General features: G+C 40.5%; 1 protein-coding gene across 2 annotated transcripts in view; it reads left to right on the top strand.

Moving 5' to 3' along the window:
- AKAP6 (A-kinase anchoring protein 6) overlaps positions 1–13,554 on the top strand; it is a 516,415-nt gene that overhangs the window by 216,596 nt on the left and 286,265 nt on the right. Inside the window, exon 1 of one of the 2 annotated variants that reach the window (XM_081157932.1) lies at positions 11,342–11,715. The exons of the other annotated variant lie outside the window; for it this stretch is intronic. The gene's annotated coding sequence lies outside the window, so the exon portion shown is untranslated. Of the gene's footprint in view, positions 1–11,341; positions 11,716–13,554 lie in introns of those variants that run through there. 2 annotated transcript variants of the gene reach the window in all.

Genomic DNA, 13,554 nt, shown 5'->3' with positions numbered 1-13,554 from the left:
CAGAAGTGGTAGGGGAGTATAACTACTCCCCATAGCACTCCCTAGTGTTTTCTCTATTATAGTCATTATTGAAGGGCTTGGCCCAGAAAAGATCATGGCCTTTAGCCATGGAACTTAATTCTAGGAGAGGCAGTGTAACAGCAGACTGATCCCCTTAATGCAAATGAAAATGCCTCTCTTGGCTGAGAGGCATTGTGGAGAATGCGTGAAAACATGGCAGTGATGTTGGCAGGGAGATGGCAGTGAGGTTCTCTGCACCAACTGTCTCCTGCAGCTGCGAAAAGACACACAGCCTGGCTGCCAACTGTTGGACTCATTGTGCTTTGGCTGAATTTAGTTCCCTCTTATGTCAACTTGGAATTCTATGTGGAAGAAAATTGGTCTGGTCTGCCACCATCTCCATCTCTTAGCAACTGAGAGACTGAAACAACAGCTGGGTAATTTGATACTGGGAATTTAAAGGTCGTGAAAATGGAATATAATGGCTGTTTGTATTAAAGAAAAGTAAAAGAGAAAATGATGTAACGCTAATGCTTCGAAATGTGTGGAATGTCACATGGATTATAAAGAGTAAAAATCTAGTTTAAACTGGACGGACTCTTCGTCTCTTGGAATGATTAAAGCTGAGTCCAGAAGCACTCCCAAACATAAATATAAATTCCTGTGGAATGTTTGCACTGCCATGTGAAAAATAGCTTCTATGATTTGCATTTTTTTTCTCCAAGATGGACCTACTGCCTTTTACCACAGTTGTGAAACAATAATTCCGATATAACATAGGTGAAAGTTTAGAAAATATTTTGGTTAGCTTTTGGTGGGCAATGGGGAAGGGGACCAGAGTTGAAGATAGGAGAAGAATGAGGCATGGTCCTCAGAGGCAGGGATGTGCTGGAAGCCTGCTGCGTAGGCCACGCACACAGCCTCCAGGGTGCGTGCACAACAGGTAATAATGGAATTGCATGTTGGAAAACTAGAAAATAAAAAGCCAAATGAAATTGTTGATAACAAATTGTTTTCCCCCTTCCCCGGGGCCAGAGAAGAGGCCATCTGGTTTTCAAATGAGAAAATCCAGAAAATAGAGTGTTTGCTTTCAGAATGAGTCAAACGTCATACTCTAATGAAAATTCCAAAGCAGAAAGAGAGAAGGCAAGAGAGAGGGAGTGGGGAAGGAGAGCTGTTTCCTTAGCGGGCGAGCCGCCTGCTGCTTGCATTCCAGTAGTTCATAATGCAAGCATTTTGCAACTGTTTAGCAAACCTGCCAGGACAAGGTTCGTTTGAAGGGATATGGATTACAGGGGAGGGGACTGAAAATCTAGTATTTTACATGGTAGGCGACTGCCTGGTCTTGTTTCCCAGAATAACTTGTTCACCCACCACATGGGCAGCTTTCGTCCCAGCACAGCGGGTCTTTGCTTGGTTACTGGGCTCACTTCCTTGCCGCTGCTCATACTGTTGGGTCACAGGTCGACTGCTGCCGTCAACATGAGCGTCCCTTTCTTTTTCCATCAACGCTAAGAGAATTTAACTCCTTGCCTGGGAAGTGGATACAATTCCTCAGCAAGTGGTTTTATGACCCAACAGCTTTGAAGGCGTGAAGTCAAAATGGATTGAAAACTACATCCACCCGATTCACAGCAACCGAAGTGGAACAATATACAATTTCTTTCTTGCCTTTTTTTTTTTTTTTGCAGGTCATAGGCAGTTAAATATAGGTAATTTCACATGGTTCAACTTCTATACATACAAACAAGTTCTCTGATAAAAAAGGAAACAAAACTGAGTGGCTACGAGGACCATCCTTAGAATTCTCTGAGGAGAGTAAAAAGACTTCAGGGTACACAGGCTGACAAACTTATATGTAACCAAACTGAATTCCAGACGGGCTGACTTATAGTTCACAGGAAGAAAAGAAACAGGGATTGCATCTTGCAGGAAACTAGCACTTCTCCCTTGGGGAGGTGAGGATTTAAGTTCCCTTTGTGGGATCTGTTTCCAGCTCACTTGTTCTTACATTTATCTTACAAATTCTCTTTGATGTTTGCATTTCATACATTTTCCAAAATTTGTTCTGATTCCAGGTCTCTGTGTTACATTTCTATAAATTTGCTGATATGCTCTTTGCTTTGAAAGATAGAAAGTGTATCAACTCTTTTTAGATGAAAACTCTAAGTTTCCACTCATTTGGGAAAGAAGTGTGCATTTGTTCACTTCCACAGCTCTAGAACATTTGTCCTCAATTTTATATTTTTACTGGGGACACAGGAAGTGTATTTGTTTAAACTTAGGATAACATTCTGCCTTCACACTGACTGCAGCTAATTCAGACATCCCCCAAGTCATTGTTTTCAGTGACTATTTTTGTTGTTAGTTCTTATTTTGAAGGTGACATTTGGGCAGGGTGTCTTAAAGGACTGATGGCAGGTGTATATTGACTGTTCTACGAAGAGCAAAGCTTCAAAAGAGGCGTCTCGTTGAATTTTCTCAGTGTGGAGGTTCAAGCCGGCCAGCTCCTGTTTGCAGCACTAACATAACCAATCCACCACCTGAATCCTTACTCTTAATCTGATGAACCAAGTCTGCAGCCAGAAATCATTTTCAGCTCTGTTAACTACCCACAAAAATGTCCTAAGCTCACTTTTAACTACATAATATTGTCATTATTATCTACCTAGTGCCTTAAAATTTCCCTATTTCCATGCTGAAACAAAAGTTCAATGTATCGTTCCTTAATATATTTATATGCTATGTTTTCTAGTGCCTTATATGATATTTATCATTTCAACAAATCTGTATTGAGAGCCTACCATTTGCCAGACATTCTTCTTGACATAGCAGTGAAGAAAACTGACAAAAATTCTGGCCTTGAGTACTTCACATTCTCATAGAGATTAGTTTTTAAAAGAATTGTCAACAGAAGGCCAGCAAGTGTGGATCTATAAAAGCAACTTCTAGACAGGGTTGAGAGGCCTGGGGAAAAATGCATGATGCCTCCTTAATTCAGGAGCCCCCAAAGCCAGCTCAGAATCTACTCAGACAAGAGCATACAGCAAAAATGGGGTTGGGAGAGGTTTAAGTTGAGCTTCTCTTGTGTGAAATGCAAAAGATGCACTGTATTAAGATATTTATATAGCGATCTAAGTCTCCTACTGTATTTTAGCCTTATTTTCCATACATAGACGTTTATCTAGCCATATTCTAATTGTGTCAGATAAAGAATAAAACCCTCAGACGTTGGGCCCCCAGTTGAGGATCTTTCTGGATCACAGAGTTAAAAATACTAAAAACGTTCCATAAGCGGAAGCAGCTGAAGATTGGCCAAGGATGGCTCGGCTCTGAGGCCACTTGGCTTCCATATGTGTGTCTGTCTGTCTGCCTTGATAAACTAATTAAGCGCCACTGTCCCAAGACTAGTATGTACCACAGACTTGAAGAAATGCCCTACCTGTGGCAGATTTACTACTTTGGTCCCCAAAATCAATTTAGGCAGATCTTTTTACTCATGAAGAATTTTTATTTATAGAGATTTTGCTGCAGATGAGAGGCAGTTTAGGATGGTGGTTAAGGCAGTTGATTCTTGGAGCCCAACTGACTGGATACACATTTCAGCCCCGCCTCTTACATGACTACACTGTGCCTCACTTTCCTTTTCAATCAAATGATGGTCATAATAATAGCATCCACTTCACAAAATTGTAATGAGCATTACATTAAATAGTGTCTGTAAAATGCTCAGAATGATGCCTGGCCATACTAAGCACTATGTAAATATTGCTAGTAAGATAGTCTTCGATTCTCCTGTCAATGGGTATTGCCTGGCTGGGGTTTAGCATCCGCACTGAATCTTTCACATCGCTTGATAGGCCTAGTGGGCATCAGCCCTAAATGCCGAAAGCAAACTCTAAGATTTAGAGAAAAGGCCTCTGCTGAGCATGGCCACATAAGGAGTTTTGAGTTTTCTTATGCAGCGATTAAGAGCCAACGTCAGTGAATGTGGTTGCCAGGAAGCATCACGCACGCAGGCACGCACACATGGACTCACACATGCACACACAGGCACATGCACGCACACACACAAGCACACACATATACCCACAAGCCAAGCCCCTGTGTGATTGCCATCAAATGTGCCACGAAGGCATCATGCACAGATCTATGAGACCAAGGGATAGATGTCAGGGAGCTGAGGGTCCTTCTGCTAAACAGATGACTGAGTGATTCGGCACGTGAACAGTGAGGAGGAAAATTCCAGCTCCAACTGGAGTCAAGATATGAAGCAGCAGCAGCTAAATTAGCAGGCCCGGGCGACAAGGATTACAGATGGACCACATGTCCTCAGGAGGGAAGCCAAATGAGGTAGAAGACACACCGGAGGAGACATCACTATCAGAAAACACAAAAATGTAATTTGATGTCAGAAAGAGTTGCCCAGCATGTGGAAAACCAGATTTGGCCTGAAATATACACCTATTCAAGGTGCAGGTCAGGGGAAGAAGGTGAATACCAGGGTAAACTTTATGGGGAGCCCCCAGAGCACACAAACTACATTGTGGTGACTGTATGTGAAGAAAGGTGGTGATGGCTCTTTTAGGCAGAGGGTGAGGATGGACAGAGCCTGGCTGCATGGTAGAGGGGGAGGGAATGGTTGGATTAATATAGGGCCTGGAAGAGAAGCATAAACAGGCTCCTTGGTATAATGGAATTCACCACAAGAATTCCTGATTTCTATTACATTGCCTGCTTTCGCTCAGAGTAAAACTAGCATCCAGGGGGAAGGAGCTAGTCTCAAGTGAGGGCAGTGAGAAAAATATATTGGGAGGAGGGAAGGGGAGCTGCCCAGTCCTATTTCCATGAAACTTTGACATGTTAAAGGGCCCCCAGGGATTTGGGGAGAATGCTTTCTGAGAAAGTATTCCATCAGGTTTAGATTTAGGAGCATATGGCTTATATTAAGTTAACATCTACTTTGATCGATTTTTAGCATTGTGTACAATTGCTTCTAAAAATCACTTCTCTTATTTCCCCCTGATTGTATGTATAGTACATATTCTTGTAAAAATTAGGAGGAAATAAAAATCATCTATGGCCCACTAAGGATACTATTACCGTTTTTGATGTATTTCATTTTTCCAGTTTTTATTTACATGTATTAAAAAATTGGATTCAGACTCCATCATGATTTTGTACATTGTTTCTTTAATATTATATCCTGAACATTTTCTGTATCATATAGATACATATATTTATCTTTTCTCACAACTTATATATTTATATAGATACATATATTTTATCTTTTTTCACCACTCTTGTGCTCAGGTAATCTCTAGTAAGTTAATTTGTAAGGGATTTGTAGAGTTCTCTGCCTTCCTTAAGCTGGTACCGTGATGATTTTAGGCCTTATAAAGCCAGTTTGGATTTTCAGTTTGCCTTGAGCTGTAAGATAAAATCAAGGTCCAAATGTAAGAGAACTGGGCCTTGCAGTTGGGGTTTCTGTCTCTTAACAGTGTTCTTTTGAGGAGCACATTCTGACTGAATGTGTATTTTCCAATTCAAACAAATGATAGGCAGCAGCTTGTTTGGGAGAGAAGTATTGGCTACTACATCAGATTTTTAGAAAAAAGAAGTCGTTGAACTATTCTTCAGAGTTGGATGAAAAATCATAGCTCTGAGTAAGAGAATGTTAGGGTCATCTTTGAGGAGGAAACAATGTATAACTGACCTGAATGGTAAATTCTGTGTGGGCTCTTACATTAGTGAAAGATCTGTGTTGAGCCCTGAAGTCTTATGATCGAAACAATAGAACAATATGCAGAATCCAAAGGGTTTTCCTCTCAAACTGTGTGCCCTATTCATAGTCAAGGTGCCCATTCATAGTCACTCATGCTTTTTGATCTTGGGTTTCTTTTTGTGATTTGTAGATATTTGTGTAAAGTGATTCACGTAGCTATTCCGAAGGAAGGGGAAAAATGGTTTTGTGATTCAGTATAAAGCAGTGTGGAGCCAAAATATTTTTTTAAAATCTAATTTTATTTATAATTTTTTGAATTTAGGTGTCACTGTACTAGGCAAGGTTTGGCATATAAAGTGATGCAAGGCATTCTCTTAAGAGCCACAGTATTTTATGTACTCCAGCAGCCCAGGTCTGATTCCTCTTTGTTCCCCCTTACCCCACCCACAACTGCTCAAGCCTGAAGATCTTAGTGGCCCAAGAAAGTGTCTAGTTGGTTTCCTGGTTACTTCAACACACAGACAACTAATTCATATTTGCAGATTAATATATGGTAAACATACTTAAAATATGAAATATATATTTTTCAGATATAAAGGATTGTTGTAAAAACATCAAACAACAGACAAGTGAAAATTCTCCTTTCATATTCTGTAGAGATAGCCCTTTTGACAGCTCAGTATATATTATTCTAGACTTTTAGTCCATATTTATATTCATATTTATAATAGTTTTAAAAACACATTGGTTACTATTATGTAACCCACCCTCTTCTGTGTCAATATGTAAGGATCTACTTTGTTTAATTTTAATTGTTGATTGATTTGTGATTAAATAATGTACGCAAAGATACAAAATGGTAAATGCTGAATCTCCTACCCTTATTCTGCCTCACAGTTCCTCTCTCCAGAGGCGTTGCTATCACTTTCCTGTATGTCCTTTCAGAACAAATACAGTCTGTGTTATTCCCCTGAGGACACAAACAAGCTGTGAGTAGCCCAGCCCCAAAGAGGAAGAACTCTTCCTTGACTTGTACATTCCCTTCCAGCTTCCACTCCATTTCTTTCCTTATTTCTTATAGCAGTGATCCCCCTCAAATTATCTCCAGTTACTGTCTCCCAGTTCCTCTTCTCCCACCCTGTGATGTGCTCACGGCAATGTCAGTTTTCAGGCCATATTTAGGGAGTCGTTGTTGCAGGGCTTTAGAGGCCTTCCCACCTCATCCCCACCAGGACCATTTGAAGAACATTCTAAATTTCAGAGTTCCTGTCGGGTGGGCTGATGCACTCATTGAGATTGCATTACAACCCAACTTTCCCCAGCTCTGTTTACTTTCTTTCCCTTTCTCAAGAGTTTATCCCAAGAGCACTCCCTAATAAACATCCTGCACACTAATCTCCATTTCAGAGTCCGCTGCCCAGAAAACCAACCTGCCACATAGTCCAGTGCTTTGGGTCTATGTGATCTGGCTACATCTGCTGCACTCTCTCCTTTGTTCGGTTTACTTAGCTGTTCCCTAGTACACTAAGCATGCCCCCACTCCTGATTCTGGGTTTCTGCCAGGGTGCCTCCTCCTCCTCGGTGGGTTCTCAGCTTCAGTTTTTGTCCCTCCAGCACTGAAGACTGCTCAGCTTCTCAACCTCTTAGCTCTGCTTATAAATCTGTAAGGCCTTGAGGGGGAAAATACTGCCAAATACCTCATCTCTCTCCATTTCTAGTCTCTGTGAGATCTTAGGCTCTCAAACCCCTGCTGCACTGGTAATTCTCTGGTGCCTTCATACTGATTCTTTGTGTTGTTGTGGTTGTTCAGTTTATCTAGTTGTTCCCAGTGAAATGGCTGGTGTGCACAAGCTAGTCTGCCATAACCAGAAGTAGAAATCAAAGAATGATATAAAATGGCAGTTGAAGATACTGTGGAAATACAGGAGTATTATCAGTGAATGGTGATTATAACTTATGTACGTGCCTCTGGGAGCAATAAACTACCTCAAATACCAAGAATATCATCTAGCATCACAAGGAATGTGAATGTGGCTGTGACGTCTGTCACTCCACCAATTTCAGGTTAATTCTGCTCATTTCAAGGCTATTTGGCATCTTCTTTCTCCCTAAATGCCTCCTGTGTATCCCACTAGGTACCTCCTCCAGGGTTACTCAGCTACCAGGAAATGAGTTAACCATGCTTATCTTCTCTGTTTCCTCACCCACCATGTCCAGCTAGTTACCTAATCATGTCTATTATAGCTCCCTATTGTTTCTAAAATCTGTTCACTCTTTTCTTTTCCACCCCCACAGCCTTTGCTTAGGTCCAAATATCATCCTTTGTCGAATTATTGAAAAGGCCCCTATACTCATTCCTCTGTCAAAACAAGGAATGATCCTTATAAAAAAATCTTACACAAATTTTCACTACTGTGCTTAAAATCCAACAATGAGTCTTTATAAATCATAGGATAAAATTACATATATTATACATTACCTCCCACTCCCAGCAAATACTGAAGGCAAGCACTATGGGCTGTAAGATATGCAGAGACCTCTGTCCTTGTTGGGCTGCCCCTTTCTGGCATATGACTGGAACAAATGACCACTTCGTTGGGCCTTGCTTTTCACCTCTACAATAAGGGGAAATTGAACCAGAAGATTTCCAACTCTGATGACTTTGTGATTCTGAATCATTGCCTTATAATGTATTGTATGTGCCTTCAAAAATGAAGCTTATGTTTCTAGTAACACCCATATCTAGGCCATAAATCTACATATAGAGTAATATCAAACATCGATATGTAATTTTTACACATCAACAAGTGATTCTATCTGCTCCGATTCATGAATCAAGTGGGAAACAAATCATTACTTAATTGGATTGTTTTAACTTAAGTCCTCCCCCACTAAAGGCCGGCGGAAGTCCTGCAGGATTGGGGTGTACTGCAAGCTGTGGTCCCAGACACCCCCTCCTGTGGGCTGGCCTGACACGGGAGGAGTGATTTCCTTCTCTGCTTCTATCTCTTGACTCTCTGCTCGCTCCCACCCTTGCAGGCTAGGCTCCCCTCATACGAAGATGTACGTTAGTGTACAATGTGATCATTTGATGCACATAAACATTGTGAAAGGATTTCCCCCAGGATGCTTTTCCTTCCTCAGATGCTTTCCCCCAAAACCCAAGCCTGGCTCTCTTGTCTTTTAGACCTTGGCTTGGTCTCGCCTCCTGCGATTGGCTTCTCCGCCTTATTTAGAGTTAGGTGGCCCTTCTCCCTCCTGTTCTCACGGCACCTTCTGTAGGTACCATCGCCGTGCTCCTCAGACTACACTGTAATTCTTCATGTACCTATCTGTCTCTCTAGAGTCAAAGTTTTTTGAGGATGGGGCCATGTTCTTTTCATTTTTAAAATTCTGAGAGCTGAGCACAGAGCTTTAGATATAATGGATGTTGAATAAGTAATTTATATTAAATGAATAAATATATTTTACAATGAGAGTCTTTAAATGCATTTCCCCCAATAGGGATATTAGAAGAATTCCTCTTGCAGCCAACTCTGTCAGATATTTTTATTTGGATGATACACACACACAGACACACAGACAAACAATAAGCTTTTCGCATGTGGCAGACTTATAGAAAATTATATTTGGATGCTCCTTAAATTCTCTGAGGAATATGTAAATTCTCAAATAAGCATAGCTTTCAAGACTGATGTTGATACTTGGTTCTGGTCATCTTTCTTCTTTTGTGCTGGCCGGAGCTGACAGCTATTTAAATGAGAATTAAAAATAGGAGTCAGTGAAGTACATGTTCCTTCTTTTTTCCCTGCGAGGATATAACTGACCACTGAACTGGGGTTATAGCTCTCTCTCCTAAAAAAAATAAATAATAATGTCACAGGCTATGCTATCAAATTCTAGATTAAAAAAAACCAGTGATGAAACAAATAACTCCAATGAGATATTCCAGTGCTCCAGATACTTTCACCACTCCTTGTAGAAAATATGCTTTTTTCTTATTCTTGAAAGATATTCAAAGAATTTGAAGGTTAAAGTTCCCTCAGTTTGTAGCCACTGTAGTCTGTGATTCATCCGTACTGTGAGCTGGCTTTGACTGCCGGATATGTCTTTCCTGTCTGTATTATCATCACAAATGGAAGAAACCCGGCTTGTGGGAAGTGGGAGGTGGCTTATTAGAGAAAAGGGGTAATTGCATGATAGAGAGGGAGCTGTGTGAAAGCCTTTTGGCTTTAGGAAGGCAGATTCATATCTATCATTGGAACAGACCGACTGGAGCAGGCCTGGCTTAAGAATGAAGCTGAGAACGGGCTCTAAATACACTCTTACTAAAGACTGGAATGACATCCATTGTGCCATCTCAGAGCTGCTGGTCACCCTGAACTAACACTGTCTCAGGAGAGTGGGAGACGGGTGGGAGAAGTTGGTCATTGATTCTGTAATATCCCAGAATTAATTTATTCAGCATACATTCATTGACATCTGCTAAGGGCCCAGTGCTGTTTTAAGCCAGCTCTGCAAAGATGAACATGACACAGCAACTGCTGCCTAGAGTTCCCTGTTTGGGGAGTGAGGGAGGAGGTAACGAGACCATTAAGACATCAGGCAGTTGACAGAGCCTGGGAGCACTGAGGCTTCTATCGGGAGGTGACGGTCAAGACTTTTGAGAACAGTAGCCAGGCAAAGAGAAGAGACTCTCAGCCTTTACCCATTTGGGTGCTTTCTTTTTAGGGAGATCATGGCTAACCATTCCTAACAGATTCGTCAACACTTTTATTTAACCTGCCTACAGAATAAAGTTTGACTAATTCTTTCCATAAGTAAATCTCCAACCCAGGACATTCTTCCTTATATCTAATTTATTTCCACCCCCTCCTGGGAATTCATGATTTCTCCCTGAGTTCTTACTTTTCTGGAAACCATGAGAAAGGATGTTGATGAGGAAGTTGAAAGGTTTGTGAGTTTGTTCTCTGTGGCCTCCGGAAGCCAGAATGCTCAGTGCTGCGTGGAGGCACTCACCGGTAAGGAGGCACGATGCAATTCCTCTCTACTGTTTATTTTAGGTGTTTCTCTCATGACATGACGGGCATGTCTAAAAAACAGGAGTATTAGCCAGTAGGTGGAGTGCTTTATTAGGAATAGCAGGCCTTAGTAGATGTGTAGCAGTTTGTAAAGGGGAACATTCATAATTATGAAAAACATTTAGAGTATTTTTATATTTATAGCTTTCTCTGTGAGAGCCTGGAAGGGAATGGATAATCTTGATAAGATTCTGGGCAGTTCATTTGCTTTTACTGGGGGAGCAGTGTACTATGTGACTGAATACTGCCAGTCAGAACTTGGAATTGTTTTATGAAACAGCTGTCCAAGTCACTCGCGTGCTTTTGTGGAATTATTATTATTCATGATGGGTCTGAGTTCTCTGTGATTATTAACAGTTTCTCTTCAGCTAAAGTAAAACCCCACGTAGTGGGGTGTTGAGGAAACGCTGCACACAGATTGTAAGCTTCTCGAATGAGCTTTCGACTGTAACCAAGCAACTGACACATTAGACACCTCTTTGCCATCAGCTTACATTCTCTGAGAACTTAGGTCAGTGCCTAAAATAACCCTGCTAATGGTGAGGGGCACATGTGGGCTGAAATTCCAGTTAGCAGTCTGGGAGCTGAGGGACTGAGGATTTGAAACCTTACTATAGTTACAGTTCATGACAGGCCTCTAGGCAGTAGACCTGAAGCCTGTAAGTGTTTAGATCTGGAAAGAAAGTTATATGTTGTGTTTTATATTCTCTATTTGTGAAGCTGGTTAAGCAGTGACAGCTGGCTAGAAAACAAATCTACTTGAGTCACAAGATCTGGGCTCTCTTTGCCCAGCTTCAACCTGTTGGGTGGTAGTGGAGTAACTAACAGAAGCGGATGACTTGGCTGAAATTTCAGCAGCCTGTGTAGGAGCCCACAGTACTTTGGACCTCTTCTTGCTGCACAGTTCAGGTAGGATGTTGTTTACCTGAAATTCTTTATAAGATGGGCAGAGGTAATAAAACTGTTCAATTCAAGAGCTGGACGTGAGAGTCTCAACATGCCTGTATCAGTGGGCACTGTGTTTCCCCGCTACCTTGACATTATGCCGAATGAAAGTCTTCCTGTCCTTACTCGAGTGCAGTCAAGTTCTAAGACATAAGGGGGACGGATGGAGTTTACCCGGAGTGCGACTCATCTGGCATGTGGTAAAATGCCTCTTTGAAATGGGCCTTCCTCTTTTCTGTTTTATTTCCCTTTTTCTACCTCCAAAAGGCAGACATTTGTATTTGTGGGAAATAATAGGAAAGATGTTAAGCCTCGTAGTGTAGTTTTCATATGTTTTAAAACCACCTAATAGGGTCTGGGCTTTATCTTTAGAGTAATATGAGAATCAACATACTTTTCCAAATAACCTCACTTAACCTTATGTTTATGCCCCATATCGTGTAGTTAGCATAAAATGCTGCAGTGTTATTGCTTTTCTCATTCCAGTGTTGACCTATAGTATCAAATTTAGTTTTGGCACCTAAGTATCTGGTCCATAAAATAAGTATGTAAATACTATAAATGGTGCTTTGGAACTTCAGCCTGAGTGTGCTATTTAATCCAGTGTTTATTCAAATTTATACATATACTTCATGTCACATTTCTGAAACATATGTGCAAACTGGGTTTTGTAACTGAAATGATTTAACACATACTTCGAAAGCTGACCACTTTTAAGTAATCTGTGTGTAAAATGAACAGGAAGTAATGACTTAAATTATGTTTGGATGGCTCTTCTTTGCATATCAGTTTCTTGAATTGAGATACACCAATGTTGCATAAACTTGGGTAAATTTCTCAAGAGAAAAAACTGCCTTTTAATTAAAAGTAATATACATGCATATGTATACGATCACATGAAGCCTTTTGGGGTCTCTAGAAGGATGTCTGTGTACTAGGAATTGGGGGTGGCCTATTGGCTATATTAGATATAAAATTGTGCCTTTGGTGGGGAAAAATTCTCTGGAGGAAAGAGTCATGGTATGGGACTTAAGAAATTAAAATTAAAGTTAAAAGAATATTATCCTATTCTTTCTATGTTATGTCAATTTAATAAACCTGAAAATTATTGCTTCCAAATTATTGCTCCTCTCAAATTTATATCTATTGCAGCATCAGGAATCATTACCTTGAACAATATGAAATTGCCAATATTTGACAATTTTGGACCTATAAAAATGGCAATTTTGTGTGGCTCCTTGTAACTGTTTAATAAACGTTAATTCATTTTCATGGAAGTTTAGCCATAAACCCCCAATGAGAGGATCAAGAGTCAAATATTCTCATAAAGTATGAGAGAAAACTCATTAAACACATTGTCATCAAGGGTTACTTCCTGTGAATAAACACAGTTTGTATGCGTCCTTTCAATTCTTCACTTCTTTGGTGTTTTAAAAAGAACTTACTGTTTCTGCCAAGTGCTTCCTGTGGTGTTTATCAGATTGGGCACTCATCCTCAATGGCTTCTGTGTAGCAGGGTTTGGGATGCCTTTGAGGAGGTTCATCCCTGGATTGCTTATTAATGACCAAATGTACAGTATACTTTTAGGGTTTCTCTGTGTACCCTATCTTAGTGCTCCCCTTTTTCTGTTTCCTACAGTAGACTCTAAGGTCATTGATCTGAGACTTGTCTTTATTTTTTTAACAAAAAGGGTTTAATGCTATAAATTTTTCTCCTAAGTACCGCATTAGCGGCAGCAAAAGTATATTTATTTTTATTCATTTAAAATGCTTTCTAATTTACCTTTTGATTTTTTCTTTGAC

Source organism: Miniopterus schreibersii, assembly GCF_964146895.1.
Source record: "Miniopterus schreibersii genome assembly, chromosome: 1".
NCBI classification, from domain to species: Eukaryota; Metazoa; Chordata; class Mammalia; order Chiroptera; family Miniopteridae; genus Miniopterus; species Miniopterus schreibersii.
This window is presented reverse-complemented; position numbering and strand designations above follow the sequence as displayed.